Source organism: Dermochelys coriacea, chromosome 1, assembly GCF_009764565.3.
Source record: "Dermochelys coriacea isolate rDerCor1 chromosome 1, rDerCor1.pri.v4, whole genome shotgun sequence".
Classification (NCBI taxonomy): Eukaryota; Metazoa; Chordata; order Testudines; family Dermochelyidae; genus Dermochelys; species Dermochelys coriacea.
The window spans coordinates 127610532-127636507 of record NC_050068.2 but is presented as its reverse complement, the minus strand read 5'-3'; positions in this window follow the sequence as shown (position 1 = coordinate 127636507).

Here is a 25976-nt window from a genome sequence, read left to right as displayed (position 1 = left end):
CAAACCGCCGCTCTGGTGCTGTGCCCACAAGCTGCCGGTCCTACAAAGAGCTAGAGGTGATACTTGTTGGGGACCCCACCTCCCTGCGAAGGACCCTGTGGATACTTCATTGGCTCATGTGCGGTCAAGAGTGGAGTGAGCCAGGAGGAGGCAGTCTTGGACGAAGAGGGGGACGGGGACCCAGAGGCAGAGGATGACTCAGAGGTCAGAGATGCATGCAGTCAAGAGCTCTCTTCTACCCTGGAGGAACCTAGCCAGTCACAGCAGTTGGATCTTGTCAAAGCGCAAACAAGAGAGGAGGCCCCTGGTAAGTGGATCTGATTTTTGGAATTGCTGAAACGTGTTGTTGAGGGTAGAAGTGCTGCAGAAAGCAGGGTTGTCTCCCACCTCATGCCTAGTCTGAGTGGTGAAACAGGCTGCTGATAGACTCCCTCAGTTCCTGGGAATCTCTTTCAGAGATCTCCAGGAAACTCTAGTGGAGGTACTGGGCAATCCGCTGCTGCAGGTTCCTCAACAGAGCTGCTTTGTTTCTTGCCCCATTAATGGTAACTTTCCTGTGCCACTTTGCAGTGATGGGTGGGGGAACCATTGCTGCACACAGGCTAGCTGCATAGGTGCCAGGGTGAAAGCTGAGGGCTTGGAGAAGACCCTCTCTTGATTTCCCACGCAGCGAGATAGCTTCCATAATGATCACCTCCTGTGGAAAGTGTGTGGACAGGAATGATTATCAGGCCTACAGTGCTGGCTCTCCAAGGACCCAAGAGCCACGTGCCCAGTGCATAGCAGGGTCCAGGAACAGTGATTTACCCTCCCCCTGCATCTACTCACCATTTTGGGGTATTGTGGCGTGTGTGCTTGCATAGGGTCAGACCGTTAGTGACAGGTATCTGAGTACAGGCTGTGTTATAAAGCACTGAAACAGTGTTGACTGTGTTGCAAACAATACCACTTCTGTAAAATGTTGCATTTAAACTTCACAGAGATGATCTTGGGAGCCTCCCTCTTTGTGATCAGTGGCAGAATGGCTGTGTAGAATTAGAAAGCGTCCAAGAAGAACTAAGGAGGACTTTATGCATGGGGTTATGATGCAGTCTGCCGCCAAGAAAAAAGAATTGAAGGAGTGGCGGGACAGCAAGAAGAGGGACTGAAAGGAGAACACGGCACACCAGAAAAAAGCCATGGACTGGCTCTTAACAGGTATGGAGCACCAAGCGGACATGCTCCAGGCAATACTAGCTCTTCAAACTGAGCAACTCTGTGCCTGCCCTCCCCTGCAACCGCTGTCACAAAACTCTTTCCCATGTGCCTCCCCCCCACACCGCCAACACACTCTTATCAACCTCCTGGCTCCAGTCTCTACCTGCAGCGTTCCACTCCCCACTCCTCACAGTCCAGCAGTGTGGACTCCCACTACCCACTACATTCAACACCAATCCTTCTGCAGTTTGTCCTCCTGAAGTAGAGCACCTGCTGTATCATACTCCAGAGGAGAAGATTGGGTATGATCCCAGTTCATACACAACTCTGTAGCTGCCCTGGGATCCCTCCTCCTCTTGAGACCTTCCCTTCCCCCATCCCCCTCCCTGCTGATGATTTTTTCATTTGACACTCTCCTCTGGTTGTTGTCTTTCAATAAAGAATTGTGTTTGTTTTAAAGCAATCTTTATTCTAGTAAGTGAAGGCAAAAAGAGCACTGCAAAGCAACATACAATTATGTTAAGGCCCTTTCTTTCATCATGTGCACCAATCACCTCCTAGCATTACAAGCATTGCAATCCCAAGCATAGAACCAAATATTAGTGGCTTTCAGCTTCAAATTGCTGCCTCAAAGCATCCCCTGATCTTTTGGCCCCACGCTGTGCCCCTCTAATAGCCCTTTTCTCTGGCTGTTCAAACTCAGCCTTCAGGCATTGAGCCCCTGCAGTCCAGCCCTGAGTAAAGCTTTCACCCTTCCCTTCACAAATATTATGGAGCATACAACACACAGCTATAAGCATAGGAATATTGACATTGGCAATGTCCAGCTTCCCATAAAGGCATTGCCAGCCGGCTTTTAAATGGCCAAATGCACACTCCACAGTCATTATGCACTTGCTCAGCCTGTTGTTGAACTGCTCCTTGTTTCTGTCAAGTTGCCCAGTGTATGGCTTCATGAGCCACGGCATTAAGGGGTAGGAGGGGTCTCCCAGGATCACAATGGGCATTTCAACTTCCCCCACAGTGATCTGGTCAGGGAAGAAAGTCCCTGCTTTCAGCTCTTGAACAGGCCAGTATTCCAAAAGATGTGTGCATCATGCACCATTCCGGACCAGCCTGCGCTAATGTCTGTGAAATGCCCAAGGTGATCCACAAGCACCTGGAGAACCATTGAGAAATACCCCTTGTGACTAATGTACTCTGTGGCTAGGTGGACTGTTGCCAGAATTAGAATGTGTGTGCCATTAATCACCCCTCCGCCATTAGGGAAGCCCATTTGTGCAAAGCCATCTATAATTTCACACATGTTGCCCAGAGTCACAGTCTTTCAGAGCAAGATGTGATTAATGGCCCTGCACACTTTCATCAACATGACTCCAACTGTCGACTTTCCCACTCTGAACTGGTTAGCAACTGATAGGTAGCAGCCTGGAGTAGCCAGCTTCCAAGGTACAATCTCCATGCACTTCTCCAGTGCCAGGACAGCTCTCTGAGCAGCGCTGTGATTGCCAGCACTGTTACTTTGCAAGTGTAGACGTGCCCTTGTCTACACTGGCAACGTTAAAGTGTTTTAACGTGCCTTGTGTGGTCACAACGCAGCGCTGGGAGAGAGCTCTCCCAGTGCTCTAAAAAAAAAAAAAAAAACAACACCAAACACCTCCACAAGGGGCATAGCTACCAGTCTGATTGTAATACAACACTCTGAAAAACAAAGTGAAGTGAAGCTCTATTTTGTTAATTGTACACCCTTTTCACCTAATGGTGAGACAATATATTCATCTAGTAGATGTCAGCGGTACACAACACATAGGGTTTGTTTTATTCAAAGATGATGATGATGATGAATTATGACTTGCAGTACAAAGTATAGCTTGAACTTGTCTAATTCAAAATTCACAGTCAACTCAACAACAGAGGTTTTGTTTTTAAATTATTGCCAAATCATGACTATATGGTGGTAATCAATCATTCCTGGGCAAAGACCGAGTATCCACTCAACGCTTTCAACTCAATTCCAAATAAAAGGATATATGATAACTAATTCTCAGACAGTGTTGTATTACAATCAGACTTTCATGAATACATTATAGCTACATACTTAATTATATTTTAATTGTCAGACAAAAGAGCATGATGATAAACCAACAAACAGCTACAAATAGGCCTGAACCAAATCCTTGAATCAGGATGCTGTCTCAACCATTTAGGAAGAAAGACAAGACACACTTATGTGGTTTAATAAGGTGGTAATTAGGTATCTGTAAATACCCAGTAATAACTCGACCAGAACAGGTCATCATTTTTCCTTAATTGCTTCCACCTATTTGGGAGGGCTGCCATCAACCTTCCTGTTCCTATCTATTTGTGATTGCTGCCATCAGCCCTCCTCCTTCCCCTGGTATTAGCCCGTCCATTGTTGGAGCCTCACTGCCCTCCCCTCATATGAAGATTAAGAGGGCTGGAAAAAGTGGAGACAATTATATCTCCACTATACCAGAGATTAGGAATCCCAATCCTCCTTTCCCAACTTCTTTAGGGGATGCCTGCCTCTGAATCCCCTTCCAAATTCATTTTGTCACAGAACCACGACCCCGCTGTAAAAAGTATCTGCAATGGACACCTATCACAAGGAGATGCCAGCAATTAAGCAATTAGCTATCTGGGAACCTGGCTAACAATTCATTCTCTAATCTAGCACACAAATAGATCTGCTTCCTCATCATAGATCTGCTTCCCATCCCCCCTGAATAACTCAGGTGACCCACATGATATTTCTGGATTCTTCTTGTTGTCCTTATACTGCTTCCCACCACATCCATGCACATGTGATTATCCATTCATTGCACTTTTCCGGTCACTGGAAGGGCATTCATGCTTAAGCAGCTGACATTGATGGACATGCTTCATATTGTGAGGATCTCTATCACAGTCTCAGGTATTGGGGCCAATGATGTAGCCCCACTTGATCATCACATCTCTAGATTGGCCAGCTCCAGTGCAGAGTCAGTTAAGACAACACCATATAGTCCAAGGCTGGTCTGCACCAGTTGGTAGGTGCTCGACTGGTGGGAGCTGGAATGCACAGTCTACATGGTCATTCTCTACTCTTGATTGCCATAACTGAACCCTTGGGTGACAATGTGAGGAGTTTAACAGAAGCAAGAAAACTTTGTCATAACTTCAATCAACTCAGCATCAGTGTTATATCATATAGCAGATGTCTTAGATCTTGTGCACTCGAGTCTACTAGCAACTTTCTGGTGTTATCAGGAGAAGCAATACATGTGAGGATGAAGAGGCTGTTAACATGAATAGGTTTAAGGCATCCTGTTATGCGGCAGGATGCACTGTCAACAAACAGCTGTCAAGTAAAGGGTGTAGCTTCTTTAAGGGAGGGGATCATGCCCACACTGCACAAGCATATTCGGCAGAGCAGTAGCAAAGTGCTAGTGCTGTTGATTGCAGAGTGTGTTGGTCTGCAGCCCACTTTGATGTAACCAACTTGCTGAGAATGTTGTTTTGTATGCTTGCCTTGGCTTCGGTTTTCTCAATGTGGGAGCTAAGGAGAGTATTTGGTCAAAAATAACACTGAGGTATATAGGATTTATGTAATGAGTAAGTTTCATTCCAAGCCAGCTGAAGTTGAGTTCACATTTGGTCTCTTGGTTTTTGACATGGAATGCACTGACTTGTATCTTTGGAGGGTTTGCATGCAGTTGGTCGGTTGCATATTACTTACCTAGGATGTTAAATGCATCCACCAGAGTACTGTCTACTATACCAAACTCCTTATGCTGTGTACCAAAGCACAGATCATTTGCATAGATAAACACCTTGTGCCAGGGTATTCACTGGGTTGTTTGTGTAGATGTTGAATAATTTATGGTGCTAAGATGCTACCTTGGGAGGCCATTCTTCTGTTATCACTATTGGCTTCAATTCACAAAGTGGTAGTTCATTACCTTGGCAAGGAGCCTATGATGACTGACTGTGTCAAAGGTGTCAAAGAGGGGATAATATTGCTGTTCTCCCCTGAACTCTCCTGTCCTTCTCCCATCCTTTGATGTTGATGGAATTCAATCATGCTTGCTGTTGCTGCGGTGCTCACTGTGTCTTCTGCATTTCCTTCTGGTTCCTAAGGACAGCTTTCATTGGCTGTAATTGTTCTGCAGTACCCTTTAGCTCTGGAACTGATGTTGACACAATCTCTGTTGCCACAGCACAAATCACTTCAATTAACTTTTGGCTTTCACAACCAGGCATTAATGCTAATTGCCCTGTTCTGAAAGGATTTAACCCTCCCTTCCAGGATCCCTGCACACCACTCCCCACTTAGGCAGGAAGAATCAGGATATTCGTAAGCACTGAGGGCAGAGCTTTTAGAATCTGAAGGGTTGTGGAATATCATTCCTTTCACAGATTTTGGACTGAACAATATTGGTCCTGGGTTCTGCACCAGTGTAATTTTTGGTAAAGGTTCCACAATTTGAGGGGGAAATTTCTCAGGCAAGTTACTTAAAATGAAAGATTTCTGAACCTGCTCAGAAGTCTTGAATGTTATTAGTAGTTTCAGGAGGCATGCATTGTGGGAAGAGTGAAAGTATAGCTCTCAAAGATGTATAATTAGTTGCAGAATCCTGACAAATCAAGCTAAACAAATAGCTCTACAATTTATCACAGGTATATTACCATACAGATAGATGTAGTTAATAAAATCATCCACACACATCATACACTGATGGACAATGCATATTTTTCATAGCATCCCTCAGATTCAGGGTTGGGGTTTTTTTTCATCAATATAAAATACTTTTGACAGTAGTCTACACTATCTTATTCTGATTTTGTATATATAGCTTCATTGACTTTGATGGAATTATTTCTGATTAACACCTGAGTAACTGAGAAGAGAATCTGTCCCACATTTTCTGACTCCTGGGACAGAGTCTACTGTCAGTCATATAATACTGATTTTACAATGTTTCATCTCTTAGTACTTTGTGTTACATTCCACATAGAAAGAAAATGTTTTGTTTTAATTTGTGCGATATTCTCCAATATCAATATACAATTAAGATATCCATTAATAAATCCATAACATTAACTCAATTGAGAAATTTAGACCTGTGTTGAATTTCTCTGAGGCTGGATTGATGTTACAGACTATTGACCGACCTATTAAATAGTAATTGTTAACAATGTTTTCACACATGCATAAGTAGTTTGCTATGCAATTAGCGTGCTCACTACACTTTTATGCTGATTTTCTAGATGACTATAACATTTTCATCTATACTATTTGTATAGAGGGGTTCAGCTAGGCATATGGAAGAAGCAAACAGCTAAGACCTATTGTGGTTTTTTTGTCTATTCATTTCAGTTTAAAGAAGTTCACTCCTTCAGTGCTGCTGATGTCCCCATAAGGGAATACTGTTGTTTTGTTCTCCAGCTCATATGGCCTGCCCCTTGAGCCTTCCAGCACCATTAAGAAAAATTGGCCTCAATGCCCCAACCAAAAATGAACAAGGGAGAGGAATCTTTATTGTTAGGGCCCAATCACCAGGATTAAATACATATTAGGGGAGGAGACAAATGGAGCATGTCATGTGACAATGGTAAAAAAAAAATCACAGAAATAGCTTCATTATTCTAACACTGAACAAGGAAATTTATTAGACTAAAGAAAATAGTATTGTTCCTGCAGCTTTTCTGTCTCTTGCTTTTTCTCTCTGATTCAGTGTAGAGCTTCTCCCTGGAACCATGGCTGGGTTCCTGTTACAGATTTAAGGAAACATGCATATGTCCCCTTTCTTTGCCTCCCTTCTTTCCCTAGAGGTTTCCTCCAAAGGCCGTTTCCCCAAGTCTCCTGATCTCTCTAGGCCCACATGAAGGAATGGAAGAAGCTTCTGATGCTGAGACCCCTTCCCAGCTGAAGTCTCCTGCTGTCACAAATTTGTCAGGTGGAACAGAATATGAAAATATATATGAATGGGTAAAACATGAGGGGCCTCATCCATGATAAGTCATGGATGGAGTATAATTTTTTAGCTTGTATTTAGCAATATGAAGTGGTGTTTTGGATCCCTGTCTCTCGATGTCCTGTTCCCCAGAGATGGAAGTTCCAGTTGGATTGATATTCTAGTCTTACCTTCTGCATCGCACACGACAGAAATTTCATGACATTGTTCCTACATCAAGCCCCTAACTTTTGGGTGACCTGCAGCATGTATTTTAGAAAGCCATCCAATCTTGATTTAAAGACTTCAAATGATGGAGAATCCACCACATCCCTCTGTAAATTGTTCCAATAGTCAGTTACCCTCACTATAAAATAAAGGGGCTCCTTATTTTTATTCTCAGTTTATCTAGTTTCAGTTTATAGTGATTAGATCTTCTTATACCTTTCCCTGCTAGATTAAAGAGCCCTCTATTATTAGAAATTTTCTCTCTGTGCAGATACTTATAAACTATTAGAACTGGGCACAGAATGGGTTTCCCATCCCACAAGATTTATTAAGATTTGGAATTTTTTCCCCATTTGAAATTGGGACAAAAAATCAAAATCTTGATTTTTTTACAAACTAAAAATCTGAAAGTTCAAATGGGGTCAATTAAAACGTTTTGTTTCAATAATTGTGAACTGTTCTGTTTCAATTTTCAATTTTTTAATGTTTGATTTTTCTTTACATTTTTTATTATAAATTAAATAATATTTTGAAATGAAAAGTCATTCCAAACTGAAAAAATGAAAACATTTTTATTTTGAAAAAGTCAAAACAGGACATTTTGATGATTTCAAAACTTTATTTGTTTATTTATTTGGCTTTTTTTTGAAAAAACGGGATATTTGTTGAAATTGACCCTTTCCCATGAATAGTTTCAGATTCAAAGTATGAGTATTTTCCAATGGAAAGAAATCATTAAAAAATTCTTAACCAGCTCTATAGACCATATTCAAATCACTTCTTAACTTTCTCTTGGATAGACTAAATAGATTGAGCTTTTTTAATATCTCACTATACAAGAGGTTTCCCAAACCTCAAATCATTCTTGTAGATCTTTCTGGATGTTTTCCAATTTTTCAACACTCTTTTTTAAATATTAACACCACAACTCAACACCATATCACAGTAATGTTCTCAATGCCATATAGCGTGGTAATTGCACACACTTACACCTATTCTATGATGTGCATTTTTGTCTGTCTTGTCTACTTCTTTAAACTGTAAACTCATCAGGACAGGGACTTTACTTTTAGAGTTTTGTTACTCAGATTCAGGTAGTGCTGTAAAATACTTCAGTTCCTGCACATTTTAGGACATTTAATAACAAACCAGAATCAAACTGTTTTAATGCACTGTAATGTACTAGGGAAATACATATCTGCTGCCACCCCATGTACCAAGTATGTCATTACAGAAGTACCAGAATATCATGTAAGAATACTACCACATTGAATCATGGCAAAGAGATAGGGATAGTCCATCAGGGAAGCAATTTACATGTTCATTTCTACAAAAAGCTTTTAAAAGGTGCCAATGTTTAACAGAATAAGTTTTGGCTTGCTTCTCATAAATCTATTGCTTTAAAACTCAATCTATTCTTCTTGGTTTTTTTTTCCTTTCAGTACAGGAAAGTCTCCTGCTTTGGCAGATTTGTATTTTCTTTAGTCATATACCAATCTTTTATGATCAGTCATTTGCACAGCAAGAGATTTTTCTCTTAGTCAGCTTATTCTGGTGAAATAAGAATTATTTCACTGGCATTTTACTAACATTTTTTGGTGCTGAGACTATTTTATTTTTGGAACGGGACAGTAATGTTGCATACATCAATGTTAGAGAGACACATTAACTGCTGGTGATGTGTATGGTAGTTTTAGATACACCGTGAGTGAATACCCCGGGATTTGCAATGTTATTACTCATTTTTCCCCATTTTCATTTTTGTCCGTCCTGGTCTCCTCCCTCTACCCATTTTAACCTCATTCACTAATTGACACAGATAAAAACACAGTTAGTTACACACTGACCCAACCAATGTGGTTACCAATAGAAGACACATTCTTTATACCTGTATTGTTTTTTGGGGGGAGTTTCCTAAGATGGAGAAAATATACACAAACACACATACACATATTCCAAGGTTTTCATAATGGATGCCCAGTATGAAAATCTTGACCATTGTCTTTTAATATATAAGAATGGCTTATTTAACTGAACTAAGTACTGTAAATTCGAGTTCTCAGTCAAAAATGTGTGTGTGTGTGTGTATATTTGCAAAAAGAAAAGGAGTACTTGTGGCACCTTAATGACTAACAAATTTATTTGAGCATAAGCTTTCGTGAGCTACAGCTCACTTCATCGGATGCATTCGGTGGAAACACGGCTGCTACTCTGAAACCTGTATATAGATAGATAGATAGATAGTGAAAATCACAATGATTTTTTTCTCCATGTTTCCACAAATTCAGTTTCAATGTTTTAAACTTGTGACTAGCTTTAGTACTTTTACAAGAAGGCATAAGAAGATAATTCCTAAATTTGTGTGATCTTAAGAATATAAATATTGAGCTTGATTCAAATCCCAATGAAGTTTTTTCAATGACTTCAGTGGAATTTGGTTCAGGCCTCTTATGAGTCTAGGGCAGTGGTATGCAGTGACTTTCAGACAGTCAAATATTGCAATTATGAAATCTATGGGTCTTATTAAAATGTCCCTCTGGCTAGACACCAGACAAGATGAGTGGATGCAGATTTTAGGCATTTTCCCAGATAACTGTGTGATAATGTCAGGAGTAATGATCAAATGAACTGGCCACATGAGACATACTCACCCCATCTCACAGAGGAGGAAAGGAATTGCCGGGATTCTCCTCCACCCCCATCTACCCAAGCAGCCCCAAGCAGACTATGATAATGATAATGGAAGTTAATGATCATGTTATAAAAGAGTATTTTGTAAAAATTGCCTAACTATATCATGATAAGTTATGATGATGCATCAGTAGCACACATTGGTGCAATGAACCAAACATCACAACACAATGCCAGGAGATGTTAAATTAAATTTGTGACTGTGACCTCATTCACTGATGAAGTTATTAATTATTATTATTTTATTATATACTTGCATTACCGTAGCACTTAGAAGCCCCAGTAATGGACCAGGACCTCATTGTGCTAGTCTCTGTACAAACACGGGACAAAAAGAAAAAAAGTTCCTATTGCAAAAAGCATAAAATCTAAATATAAGATGAGACAAGAGATGGATAGAGACTGACAGGGGAACACAAGGGAACAATGGGAAAATACTGGTCAGTATAATAGGCAGTAGTCTCAGCGCACCAACAACCTAATTAATGTCAAAATTTTTGTAGGCTCTCCCATTATTTAAAGTTGAATACTACTGGTCTAGATAGAGCACGTAGGTGAAAGTACTTGTAAACCACTAACTTCTTAAAGACTGTATAAGAGTCTTACCTAGAAAATTACCCAATGTGGCTTTGAACTAGTAGATTATTTTGTTCTGGTTATTTCATTACATTGTTGTTCATAGATATTTTTAAAGTGTATATGTATATTAATTTCCTTGGGAATATTCAGAAGGTTATTTAATCTAATATTATATTCTTTTCATATTGACCATTATGCTCCAGAGAAAGAAGTTTTATGATGTGCTTTTATAAGCAATTTGCTGCTATAATTTTCTTTGATATGAAGTTTTAGCACTTTTACTTAATTGCATAGCATACCTGAATAGCTATGCTATTGCTGATGGTTAGGATGGAATACTAATTCTAATTGTGTTTCATCCTTGAAACAGTAAGTTTGTGACATAATGGCAAAAAGAAGTTTGGTGTATAACAGCAAAGAAGATGCCTCACACTTTCATTTATAAGGAACTACATGTTATAGATTTTACTGTATGCATTTTATATCAATTATTTTGCTAAATACTGCCTGATATATTATCATTTTCAATGAGATTCTGGTCTTCAAATAGACTTATGCTGAGTGCATATATCAGAGCTAAGCAAAATATTATGCCTATGTCCTGGGGTTCTCTACTCACCGCTGGATGGTGCCCCCTCCTGGAGATTCTGGGGATTAGCTCTGCCAGGCTGACACCCCTTCCTAAGATTGCACTCTCTCTCTCACACACACACACACACACACTGTGCAGCCCCTCTCTCAGTAAGGGAGCTCCTGCTTCCTCTTCATGACTAGGTCCTCCAGCCAGGTCACTTAGCAGATTCCCCTTCCAGCATAGTATTTCAAAGTCCCTGACTATGTCACTCCAGCAGTGACACTGGCAGTCTTTGAATCCACTGCCCTTAACAAAACCACTCTGCAGTGGTTGTTAGGGGAAGCCAGGCCCACCCTCTGCTCTGCCTTCCAGTTCAGAGTCCTGTACCAAATGGTTAAGTCTGCAGCTACACCAACCTTACTGCTCTCCTTCCCTGGACTTCTTCCTACCATACTTCTTCTCCCCTTCTTTCTCCCTTACCACAGGAAGGGGGGCTGCAGGCTTCTTCCCTGCACTCTTCCTACATTATTTCCATCCTTCTAGCTTTATAGAAGCCCTGCCTGTTCCCTCACAGGTGCGCTTCCTTCTTATTAGCTATGTCCTGCCTAATCTCCCCCATTTGCAGCCTAATTGGCTGATTGGGCCCACTCAGGCTAATTCAGTTCTTGTAATGCCAGTGTGTGGAGTACACACCATCACAGTCACTTACAGACAATGTTTACATTGAATTTAATGGGAAATTTGCCTGAGTAACCACTGATGTAACATATTCAGAATTCTATTATTAAATGTTTCTGTTAGGATATAGATATTCAGGCATGTCTGTAAAGGCCTATATTCTAAGAATTTAGGTATATTCTTATCACTTAGCTAGTTATAGAGGTATAAAAGAAACAATCAAAATCACTGTCTGACGGTGTAAGCTTCTTCTCTTACTGTAACAGTCTGAGGCTCTGTGCTTTGGCTAAGATCTTTGGCTAAACAGCAGAGGCAGCCATAAGATGGAAAGCAAATGGTCAGATCCTCACATTCCAAACTAGTCACATTGAAATAAGATGCTATTGGGGTGTTAGGAACACAATCCTGTCCTATCACCTCCAGAGACAGGGAAGTGCCTAGAAGATGTAAAAGGAAACTTAGTCTGATAGGTTTCAGAGTAGCAGCCGTGTTAGTCTGTATTCGCAAAAAGAAAAGGAGTACTTGTGGCACCTTAGAGACTAACAAATTTATTAGAGCATAAGCTTTCGTGGTGAGCTGTAGCTCACGAAAGCTTATGCTCTAATAAATTTGTTAGTCTCTAAGGTGCCACAAATACTCCTTTTCTTTTAGTCTGATAGCATCCTGTCTGGCAAGAACTCACATATCAATAGCTGGGATGTGAAATCCTCACTTCTGTATTGTTTTGTCATTATAGTTCCCACTTTGCTATTGTTTATTTGCATGGTTTCTGTCTGGTTCTGTGATTGTTTCTGTCTGCTGTATAATTAATTTTGCTGGGTGTAAACTAATTAAGGTGGTGGGATATCATTGGTTATATAATCATGTTACTATATGTTAGGATTGGTTAGTTAAATTTCAGTAAAATGATTGGTTAAGGTATAGCTAAGCAGAACTCAAGTTTTGCTATATAGTCTGCAGTCAATCAGGAAGTGTGTAGGTGGGGGGAAATGGGGAATTGGAATCATAATCATAATAATGTTTTGCTAAAGGAGGAAATGGGAACAGGGAATAGGGTGGGGAAATTGGAATCATGTTTGGCTAAGGGCAGGAATGGGAACAGGGCCACAGGTAAGGCTCTGTTGTGTCAGAGCTGGGAAGGGGGACACTAAGGAAGGAAACTGGAATCATGCTTGCTGGAAGTTCACCCCAATAAACATCAAATTGTTTACACCTTTGGACTTTAGGTATTGTTGCTCTCTGTTCATGAGAGAAGGTCCAGGGAAGTAAGTTGGTGAAGGAATAAGTCCCCTAACAGTTTCTATTATTAGAAAAAAATGTGTCCAGTTTTATTGTTAATTGCAGAAATATTGAAAAAACAGAAATAAATTAATATGTTTAAATTTAGTGTATCTAAGCACACTTCCACTCTGAATTTTGTATCATGGGCCAATTTGTATTTCAATTTATCAGTCTGCATAAGCAAATACTTATTTCAACTGCAGTGGGACATCAGTAACTATTTGTTGGAGTCAACAATCCAGTTTTATACTATATAATTTATGTTTTAATGCTGTATGTGTTTTATTCTTATTTCAGTGCATGAATAACCTATTCAATGACAGCTTTCAGAGGAGCAGCCGTGTTAGTCTGTATTCGCAAAAAGAAAAGGATGAATTCAGCCGATGAAGTGAGCTGTAGCTCACGAATGCTTATACTCAAATAAATCTGTTAGTCTCTAAGGTGCCACAAGCACTCCTTTTCTTTCTATTTAGTGACACAGTTCAACACATAAGAACATAAGAATGGCCACACTTCAGACTAATGGTCCATCTAGCCCAGTATTCTGTCTTCTGACAGTGGCTGATGCCATATGCTTCAGAGTGCATGAATAGAACAGGGAAATTATCAACTGATCCATCCCTTCCTCTCCAGTTACAGCTTTTGGCAATTGGAAGTTTAGGGACACCCAGAGTATGGGATTGCATCCCTGACCATCTTGGCTAATAGCCACTGATGCCTATCCACCTTGAAGTTATCTAATTCCTTTTTGATTCCAGTTATATTTTTGGGCAACATCACCAGGCAATGAGTTTCAAAGGTTGATTGTGTGTTGCATAAAGAAATACTTCTTTATGTTGGTATTATACCTGCTGCCTATTATTTTCATTAGGTGATCACTGGTTCTTGTGCGATGTAAAGGGATAAGTTTAACTAGCATCCTCATGTTTGGGGTCGTTCCCCTTTTTTGAAGTTTATTGCTACTATGGTGGTTTCTTTGGTATTTCCTTCCCTCCTCCATGATGTTAAAATTAACTAATTACAGTTGCTATTACTGAGTGGTTCAGCTATATTTCTCTCTTGGACCAGATCCTGTGCTTCATTTAGGACCAAATCAAGAATAGACTTTCTGCTTAAGGGTTCCCAGACTAGCTGCTCCAAGAACCTGTCATTAATGCTATTTAGAAATTTTATCTCTGCATCCCATCCTTAAGTGGCATGTACCTAATCAATATGGGGATAGTTGAAATCCCCCATTCTACAATGCAGATTGCTCAATTAATGTCAGTGCAAGTTTTGACATTGAGACATCAGTAGCTAGCTAATACTCAGTCACCGTGAAAATAAAGGGGCAACTTAAAGTGAAATTCAATTAAGTAATGCATACTAGAAGGACCAATTAAAGTTATTCATACTTTTGTGGGTTCTAAATTAACTGTAATTACTCAGGGAAAATACTTGGTCATCAGTGGGGACAGTACAATAGATCTGCTCCATGGGCAGAAGTGATCAAAATTCAGAAAGGGATAAAGTAAAATACTGAAAATATTATAATGCCATCCAGATATATGACATCTCATTCTCAACACAGACACAGCAGAAATACAAAAGGTCTAAACTAAAGGGCACCAGTTATGACTGCAGTCATGGAAATATTCTTGTATAAGGAGATAATTAAAAATAGAACTTAGTTTACAGAAAAAACTTAATAGGTGACATGAGAGGTGTACAAAATAATGAATAACACAGACGGCAAATAGGACACTTCTATTTACTAATCTCAATTAAAGTATTAAAAAGTCAGGAAGTATAAGAGTTGAGGAAGAAGACTCTTTAGATTAAGTGGATTCTTTTGAATAAGTGTATTTGAAAAGTTTTCCTAATTTTTTACTTTTTGCTTTGTAGGTTGGAACTTGCTGAGTTTAATTCCTATTTGCATTTTCTACCATGCTGTGTAATTCTCATCTCTTTCTTGTTTTTACCCCCTCTTAATTCAATTTCAAAACTCTGGAAATTGGATCTGGATCAGGATCTTATATAGCTATTGGTACAGACAATTTTTAAATTTGATAGTTTATTATTTTTCAAAATACATAAGACTGGAAATAAGAGGCAAGGAAAAGGAAATAACTGATATATACATATACATAAAACATTTGCAATCTAACAAAATATATTGAGTGAAATAATGGCCCTATTGAGTAAATGGGAACTTTGCTTTTGACTTCCATGACATCACCCTTTACTGGACCAGATCATCATCTGTTGTAAATCAGCATCACTCATTTGACTTCACTGGAATTGCACTGATTTCCCCACCTTAGGATATAGTCTATTTAGCACATTATTTATTCAGAATACAAATTACTATACTTAGTCATTTCTCTCTCAAAAGACAAACAGTAAGTATATCAGATCTTTTACTTACTTGGAAGTAATAGTAGATTTTATTAACTTTGTGAGGTGACAAAAATGTGAGAATTTGTGCAGATCTTTTACATTTTTTAGATCAAATATGGGGACCAGAGTACCTGCCTATGGTGGGGGGGTTTGCATCTTCCTCCAAAGTGTTTGGCCCTGGCCATTTTCAGAGATAGAATGGGGACTATAGATGGACCAAGGGTCTGATCCAGACTGGCAATTCCTATGTTCCTAAATAGATGTTTCTCTGTAACATTTTAATAAATGACATAAGAGAAAACTAACATAGCCTGCTTGATTTTGGGGGAAAAAGATTCAATGGAAGTTAATGTATTTTGAGATGCACTGTATTTCACCCATTTCTGGGATCTAGTAGTTCTCTTCTGACTTCAAAAGTATAAAATAAAATTTAAAAAATCCAAACGTTTCTGAACAGGTAATAGGGCAGCATATATGTAAAAAGACACTTGAAAATTAGCCTGTCTTGAACCAATGATACAGGTAGGACTGCCAGAGGTTACATTGTCACCAAAGACATTTGAATGCATAGAACTGAATCTGCCTTGCTGTACTGCCTTGCTGTACTCCAGTCAATGCAGACCCCACAAAATCTCCACATTTCAGCAAAAACTTAAAAGGTTATTAAACTAAAGAAAAATCTGAACTCTATTAGTAATTGGTGCAGAAGAACTGGCTGGTCTCTTGAGGCAATTGTTGTTGCCATCAGCAACGATGCCAGCTGGAGCTCTACTGTTCTGAGCTTTGCTCTTCTGTATAAAGTGTGAACGGCACTGCAAAATTACTGACTGTGATGCCAGAAGAAGAAATCCTTTGAGCCATCATCTTATAGACACCTACCTGTGAGGTTAACTATGAACAATCCATTCTGCCCACACTTTGAGTCACAGCAACCTCTCAGAGCATCAATTAATGGAAAGCTCTTACCTTCAGATAATGGTGCTTATATGAAATGAACCAGAAGAGGCAGTAAAAAAAGCAGCATGAAGACAAAGATCTTGTATTCAGCACTTTAACTTTAAACTCTAATCATGTATTTTAGACTTGCACATAGTGAATACATAAAAGCTTGATTAATATTTCACTGCTTGCTTTCTTCTTGATTCAGAGTTAATATCAAACGATTTAGTGTCATGTAAGGATGATAAAAAAGAGTGAATGTTTGGTTTATCTTCTCAAGGCTGTGGTAATGATTCAAAGTTACAGATTTTTGTAAACTGCAAGCTTGTGGGCAAATAGAAGTGGACAAATACAGCAAATCCACTGAGGCTTCAGAATGGATATACCCTTGATTTATTAATACTGGGTTTGATCCTGCCTTATTGTAGAACACATTCACAAAGGGGCTGAGTTCCCACCATTCACTTTAAAGTCAGAGTTGAGGAAAAAATCATTAATTTTTGTACAAATATTCTCTTTTCTGAATTTGTCTCTTTGCAAAAGTTCCTGTTTAAATTACACAAGCACTTAGCACACTTGTGATAACTCTAATATTCTTCCTGCCAAATGATGTAATGCATGGTATCCCTATGGGACAATTCCTAATGGACTCTGAACATGTGGATCTTCCACTTCATTGGTGTATTTTAAAAGATGAATGCATGTAACTCTTTTTCCAGTATGGCATTCCAAAGTAATATAGTTCTACCCAATTTTTCTCCTTGTAATCAAAGAAAGAAAGATTTTAGATTTTAAATCAGGCATGAATATATGTATTCCCTGCTAACTGGCCACCAATCCTTTGAAAATGTCAACCAGTTGATAAATTAGAACCTGTATTATCTTTTTATTGCTTATGTGGGTGCCGAAGTTAAGACACTTAAAAGGGGCTTTGTTCTCAGATGACAGAAGGCTCAATACTTTCTGGAAATCAGGCCCCTTTAAAGTATCTCAAGTTGGGCACTAAAAAACTGAGGCACATAAAATCACTTGTCATTGTTGTCATCGACGCATCTGGGCCCTATATAGTAAGATGTATGGCTGAATATCAATTAACAAGCTTAATATCTAGCCTTATATTAACTTCAAAAGAGGTAGGATCAGACCTGTTTTGTACTTATGAGAAATGAGTAATAGATTGAGATTTAAATGATAGCTTGTGTTCAATTCTGGGCAAGATCTTTGGCTATAGCCTAACTACACAAAGTTCATGCCAGAGAAATGCTCTGAGAGGATGCTGAAGGATCACTTTTGTACCTCCTGATCTTGCAGCTCTGTGAATGCCAGTCTTCATATGCTATGTTATGACAGCCTAAGAGCTGCTCTGATTTATGTAAGAATACAATGGTGAAAGAGGTCTAAAAATGCAAAAGACATAAGCATAGCACATATTTCCTTGCCATCATCTTTTTGCCCCAGTCATACCACCTTTTCCCTAAAATGCCATGAGAAAAGGAGAGTGAATAACTGAAGAGTAGATCCAGGCAACTAATAGATTTTTTTGGTTTTCTGGCAATTTTGAAAAAAAAAAAAGTTTTAGGTCAAACACAATGTTTCATTTTGACAAAATCAAAAGGTTTTGATTCATTTTAGATCATTTTAAAATAAAATTGAATTTTAAAAAATAAAATTAAAGGACATTTTGAAAGAAAGGAATTTCAAACCAAAAAACGGAATGTTTTCTTTTTCAAAAAAAGTCAGAACAAAATATTCTGATTTTTTTCCTAAATAAACAATTTGGCAAAACAGGCATTAATTCATTAAATGTTTTGCTGTTGCCAAATCTGCATTTTTTTGCCAGAAATGTTTCAGCTGAAATTTTGCCCAGTTCTAGTCAGCCGTAGTTCTCAACCTGTTTACCATTGTGGGCTGCATCCATACTACTATATGGCCCTGAGGATGTCATATGGGCACCAGCTCTGTGCTTATTTGGCTGCAAGGGGCCCGCAGGCTGAGAACCACTGAATTAAAACCTTTATTTTTACTCTACAGGTTGTGAGGATCACTCTAGTATAGGAACTTGACAAGCTGGTTCTAAGATCCGATTATATCAGTTGTGTGATACTAAATGGCAGCTGATACAGACTCTCATGTCCATAAACAGTCCACATTGTAAATCACAACAAACATTTACCATCTGATGCAAATGTCTACCAAATGATGATGATTAAAGATAATACATTTTTTTTTCTGTTATTCTAAATCAGTCTGATGGATACATTAGTGTTGTACTTATTACCATTCACTCTTACAGAATCAGGTTCCAACCTGCACCCTTCACAATTAACAGGGCTCTTGGAGTCATATTCTCACAACAAAAGAATATGTCTTAATTTAGGCCACAATATTCAGGAAGATATAAATGTGCCAGCTGCCTCTACCCTAGCTGGATAATACCAGAGTTGATTGAGATGGCTATAATTTATAAATAGCTAATCTCTCAGGGAATTAATAACTAGTTAATATGTAGAGATACTACTCCATTGCATAATTATAGTCTTTACACCATATAATTTTACCTCCTAAAAGACTCAAAATACTTATTGGATTTCTCTTGAGTATTTGTTCAAGGACTCCTGTCTGAATGGAGAGGAAAAAACATCAGAAAATTGCCTCTCTGAATTCTGGAGGACCATGACATTCTATTTGTTAGTATGGATGGCTCTATTAGGATACATAGTATATTATGATATCTAAGAGCAATATGACCTTCACATTTCTGATGCTTTCTCTTGAACTACAGTACAAAAGCTCTAGTGTTGCAGCTTCCTTACAAAATTACAATGCACACTGTAAAGGAGGTTTACTGCTGAAAATACTTCAGAGCTTATAAAAATACAGCATCAGAGTTTATAAATGTCATGGGATACTATCATTTTTCTTCTCTGGCAGGCTAGGGTCTAGATCTTACAGAGTTTTGCTTTTGAATTTCAGAAATCCATATATGTTTAATATGAAGTTCGTACTACTGAAGGAGCACATCTATAGATGCCAGAATAAACCATTTCAACAGTACAATTGTATGAACACACATTACAAATCAAAGGCTGATCCCTCCTTCACCTCCCTGGAGGGCCTTAAACCCATTAAACTGATGTGAGTTCTGTTTCAGAAGGTGTGGGTGGAGCAGTGGGAGGATTTGGGGACCCTGTGCAGGGGGGCCAGCATTCCATACATACCAGAAAGACCTGCTCTATGAAAAGAACAGGAAGACTTGTGGCACCTTAGAGACAAACAGATTTATTTGAGCATAAGCTTTCGTGAGCAACAGCCCACTTCATCGGATGCATGCTCTGTGAAGACTCCCTAAAGAGTGCAGAAGTTTTGAGGGTAGGAATGGAGAGGAGCAGGGTCAGTGTATCTATAGCAAAATAAACTACCAACCACTCTTCACCAGACAAGGGAATGAATTAGCCCCGAGGATTGTTGTTGTTGCGATGTAGCTTCGAGTGTTGCTTTGCTGTCACTGCAGCTGAGGGATGATTCCTTCTCCATACAGTTCCGTTGGAGGTCCCCAGCATGCAGCTTGAACAATTAGGGTTATCAGATGTCTCCGTAGGGGATTTTATAGGGACAGTCCTGATATTCAGGCTTTTTCTTGTATAGGTGCCTAGTCCCCCCCCCAGCCCCTGTCCCAATTTTTCACACTTGCTCTCTGGTCATCCTATGAACAATGGACTATGGTTCCAAAACTTGGCCCCAAGTATGTACAGACATGAACATTTCAATCTATGTATTTACGGGGCAACTCGAAATATGGACATGCACAGGAGAGAGTCCACACTCCTACAGCTGGCCTTCTAACAGGGAAGAGAATTGATGAACACTGAATTAAATTAGAGAAAAATATATACACGCTATTAATCACTTCTAAAAACAATGTTATTGGGAAATTGCTTGTGTTTGGTTTGGTTTTGAGGGTTTTCTATACTGTTGGATAATTATTCTTTAGAATGGAATATCATTTTACATAGTCAAGATGCATAGAGTTGGGATAGACATTTTTTCCTATTTGAAATAAAACAGATAAATGTCTATTGACTTGCAGGGCTAGGGTGTCTTCTATGTTGCAGTATCATCCAAGTGCTACTGACCCTTGTTTCCCCCTGCCATCAGGTGTTAGGCTGGTACTTTCTGAGCTCAGGTTTCACATATAGTACTGCACAAAACCCTTGGCCAGAAACCCTGGCCAAGATGCCATTAAACCAAGCAAGGACTTGACCATAACTGTTGCAGTGTACACAGTGTAAAGATGATATTCTGCAACACATCCTGTTTCTATCTTTCAGTATTAGATTGACTGTGGTTCAGATTTCAAATTAATAAAAAGACATGCATTCATTAACAGTGTGGGCTACTGTCTTTCTATAAAAATGTGGAATTACCTATGAAGTAGAAACTCTTGGCCAGTGCAGTTATTTTAATCATCATCTGCCTGGTTGCTTCTTTTAATGAGAGCAAATTCTTATTTTATTGTCTTTAGCCTCATATACTTTTAGGCCAGAAGGGACCATCATGATCATCTAGTCTGACCTCCTGCACATTACAGACCACAGATCATCACCACCCACTCCTGTAATAGACCCATAACCTTTGGCTGAGTTACTGAAGTCTCAAATCATGTTTTAAAGCCTTCAAATTACAGAGAATTCACCATTTACACTAGTTTAAACCTGCAAGTGACCCATGCCCCATGTTGTAAAGCAGGGGTTCTCAAACTGGGGGTCGGGACCCCTCAGGGGCTTGCAAGGTTATTACATGGAGATCACGGACTGTCAGCCTCCACTCCAAACCCCGCTTTGCCTCCAGTATTTATAATGGTGTTAAATATATTAAAAAGTGTTTTTAATTTATAAGGGGAGGTCGCACTCAGAAGCTTGCTGTGTGAAAGGGGTCACCAGTATAAAACTTTGGGAACCACTGTTGTAAAGGAAGGCAAAAAAGCCCAGGGTCTTTGTCAATCTGACCTGGGAAAAAATTCCTGCCCAGCTCCAAATATGGAATCAGTTGGACTCTGAGAGTGTCAGAAAGATGGACCAGCTAGACACCCGAGAAAGAATTCTCTGTAGTAAATCACCTATATATCTGTATTCTGGTCATATGTGCACAATTGTATCTTGTGTTTTATTAGATGGAATATATGGACCACAGTTGTTAACATAATACAGTCAGTTTCCAACATTAAAGTGTTTAACAAGGGTCAGAATTTTAGCCTAAAGGATCTCAGCCTGCTTAGTTTCCTGGCAAATACACCAATAAACATCCATTTAACTTTTTATTAAAGACACAGAAAAGAAGAAAAACAGTTAAAGTATTTGAAATGTAAAGTATTAAGTAAGGCTCTCATTTTAACAACATTCCTTGTGCCCTTAAGATGGAGAGAGTGGAAGAGGGAAAAGCCATTCAACAACCTCTTAGATGGTATCAAATATGGCAACAACTGTGTTTTTGGGGAAAAGAAAATGAGTGATCTGAGGTGGCCTGGAGCTCTTGGTGTTGTTGCTGTTGTTAAAATCCCATTCCGTATCATCCCAGGTGATGTTTGGTATTCAGATGGAGCCTGCAGAGGTGGGGATGCCATCTGGATCCCTCTCTCTGGCCTGGTCTGGTCAGGACTAGGATGAAGATTTGGAGTTCCAGGAGATGGTGGAGGCAGCAGCCGTGATGGGGAAGCTTGCTCCAGTAGCCTCTGGCTGTTCTTCCATCTTTCTTTAATAATCTAAGAAAGGGAGTGATGGTTGGAATAGCCCATCCCCTCATAATTTTGTCCAACATTTAGGCCCTATATCTGGTACAACAATTTGGTTCATTAATTTCTGGACCCATATTTTCTTGTTTACCAAGCATCATTTTAACACTGTTCTTGAATTATATTGGTAGGCCTCTTTGATTAGACTAATTTAGTCTATCTCCCCTTTTCTACCTTTCCCATCAACACTTGTTATTATAGATTATTGTGACATCTTATGAACTTTCCCATGATTTTGTCACAGCTGAGCTCACAATTAGGGTAAATTTGTAGGCCCAGTTACCACAACAGTCCTCTGACTGCTGATAACTTCACTGTGACTCCCTCTGTGAATATAAGCCTGATTGCTTAAATCTTCCTCAGATATAGGATCTAGAGGACACTGAAAAGGAATGATGTGAACAAATCATCTTGATAACCTCCTTTTTGAAATGAGACTTTCATTAGATAGCATGAACCTCATGGTCAATCAATACTTTTACTATACTGGTAAAATTGACTGCTCAACAGCACAGAACTCACTATAGAAGAGCATGAAAAGATGTGAAAAAGTCCCTATGTGGATTCCACACCATTTGCCATGCCTGTCATTTGATTTCCTTCAGGCATGGCTTCTCACTCAGTTTTTGCTCCATGTTTGTTCTATGACATCAAATTTTGATATAGGAAAAAGAAATGAAGAATGTTTGGGCACTATAGCCTGGTGGATAAGGCCTTAGAGTGGGACTCAGAAGACCTGGAGTCAATTACTGGCTCTGACCATGGCCTGCTGAGTGATGTTTGTCATCACGTCTGTTTTGGTATTGTTATGTAGTATGCAGCGGAGTTTATGTGACAACAAATGTCTTAGCTAACACTAGTGACCAACTTAACCTGAAAGCAATAGTTTCCACAGTTTAAGCTAAAGAACCAGGCTCTGTAGCTGGGTGCTGTAAGAGACTCACATCCTCTGTGGACTGGGCACAGAAGGTGCTATATAAGACTCTGAACAATGGGTTTCACAGACATTGGTACTCCATTTCTTCTTTGGAGACTTAGCTTGAATAATTGGAGAAGCTTTCTGCTCAAAACTCCCATAAGTCCTTTCTTGAAGGTCTGCCTGCCATTCATTATTTCTAGCAGAATTGCTTGAAGAAGGATGCAGTATGTCATCTTCTCCTGTAGATCAATAATGTCATGTGATAGAAGACTCATTGTCCACTTACCAACTGGGAAAGGGTACCAGATTTTCAAACCTTTTTCCTGAACACAAGTGTCCCAGGACAGGGCATTACTTTTATAGCACTATTAAGTTAATCAAAAATCTTTTATTACAATTTCTGCATGACTGATTCTACAAAATATATTCCTTGGCCAAACAGCAACAGATACAGAATTTTAATTACTTATGTAGTTTACAATTAGCAAAGCTTTTCCAAGAGATCCAAAACTTTACAGGTTAATGGCACAGACTATACTTCCTCTGAGCTGATTACATTCTGGTTTACAGTTACCAATTAAAGAAACCAATTACAGCTCCAAACTGTGTCAACACAGACCTAATTTGATCCTGCTTAATCAGTTACACAAACAAATTCTTTTTTCTGAACAAACTCAAATTAGTTTAAAGAACATAAAATGTGAATTCCTGACTATGCTTCAGCTATAAAAACTTAAAAAGGGAAAATATTTTAAATGATCCTATTGTAATCCAAAATGAATTCTCAGCAAAGAAAATACTATGTGAGAAGAACACATTATAAAACATTTGTGATCTTTTTGTTATTATCTACCATGACTCTCCCACTGTGGTGTTCTATATGAAGTAGTTAAGCATAACTTCAGTTTCACCACTGCTTCATTTAAAAGGATACTGACATGTAGATTTTAAAGTAGTGTTTAAAAGTTGGTAATGCTCTTTGAAGTTTAAAAGTAAAATTTGCAACTTCTTCTTTCTTGTATTTTTAAAAGCCAAGTGTTCTGAGCCAGCCTATTTATTTTTGGAAACTTTAAACAAATGAGGGTCTGAAATCAGTTGATTCACTTAGGCCCTTTGCACCTTTGTGGATCCATTTGAAGGGCCTTATCTGAAATGTAATAAATCCACTTTTTTTAAATTCTCTTGTTAGATACTGCAAATTGGCTGTTGGTACATTTGTAATGCCAAATCAGACCATGAATGCCGAATGCCAGCTCTGGAGAGAAGGAACACAAAGTGGGAAAACATAGAAGGAGAAGGTCTCTTGAGCCAGGAAAGAAGGGAACTAGATAGTGAGGAGGGAGATCTAGGCACTGGAGACAAGATAAAGGCAAGGACTGTGGGAGGCATCAAGAAAGGGTTCTGTAGTTGAAGAAGAGATGGAAGGAGGAAACTGAGCATCATACCGACAGGTAGAGATCTCTGAAGCTGGGGATATGACGGAATATGAGAGTCAGACAGCCAGAAGAAAAGAAACCACCATCCATGGTCAGGGCTGGGAGAAAGAAAGTCAAACTGTAGTAGTAGGATATAGATGCGATTTTGCTGGAGCTTAGTGGGGACTGGCAGGGGAAGGGAAGTCTTTGGAACTAGCCTAGCAGGAGGGAGAAGGAGCTGATTATAGGTAGCTGGAGGCAACAGTCATTTTAATTATAGTGGTACCAGCCTATAATCTTTTCCAGTTTTTTTAAATAGAAGATGACATTGCTATAAGCATCATATCACTGTAACCGGAGAAGCATTTTTGGTGGTTCCAGTGTATAATTCTGCTGTCTATGGGCCTGACTACATCAGCCTGCACCACAAGATCTGGGGAGCAGTATGACACAGACTCCATGCAGCTTCTTCTTCCCTCACAGGGAGACCCGGGTATTAGCATAATAACACAGACCTCTCCCTGGCAACTTTTCATGCACTGGAACAAAGGGGTAACAGAACTGAAAACACATCTTCTGAGTAGCACCAGTCCACAAAATGTCTTTCTATCCCGAGCTGTATTTCATGATAAATAGCACATAACTCCACAGGAATCAGAGAGTTAGTTCTGTTTCACTGAAGATAGATTTTTAATATAAGCAACTTCGTTATGGTCAGGATTCACAATATTGTAATGCATTTCCACATTAAAAAGAAAAGGAGTACTTGTGGCACCTCAGAGACTAACAAATTTATTTGAGCATAAGCTTTTGTGAGCTACAGCTCACTTCATCGGTTGCAAATATGCACTAAAAGAATATAAACCACAAATTTGTCCCATGCCTACTCACTATCTTCCCAAGGTCTGATGTCCTACCAAGGTGAGTGGATATTCAGATTCTCCCATTCCTCTGTGTGTGCTCCTCAGGATCCATATAGCATATGGTACTTGGATGTGATAAATGACCACAGGAAGGACAACCCGATGCTTTGTTTGGCTAATTCTTTCTATTTCATAACTTTTTTAAAAAGAACTCTCAAATCTATACTTCAGTTATTGCAGGATCTGTGTCCCACTGCTACCCATATCTTCCAATAAATGAAATACCCAAGTCTCCTGGGAGTGAAGCTCAACACATCTGAGAAATATCTGTTTTGTTTTGGTTTCTTTCAAGAGCTGGATGATTTACTTTATGTGTCATCTTGAACCCTAATCTCTCAGAGATTATCAAACATTCCCTAAGACTCACTATACTACATTGTTTTAAGTATTACTGAATAATGTTGAGGATTAGTATGCTGAGATAAGTA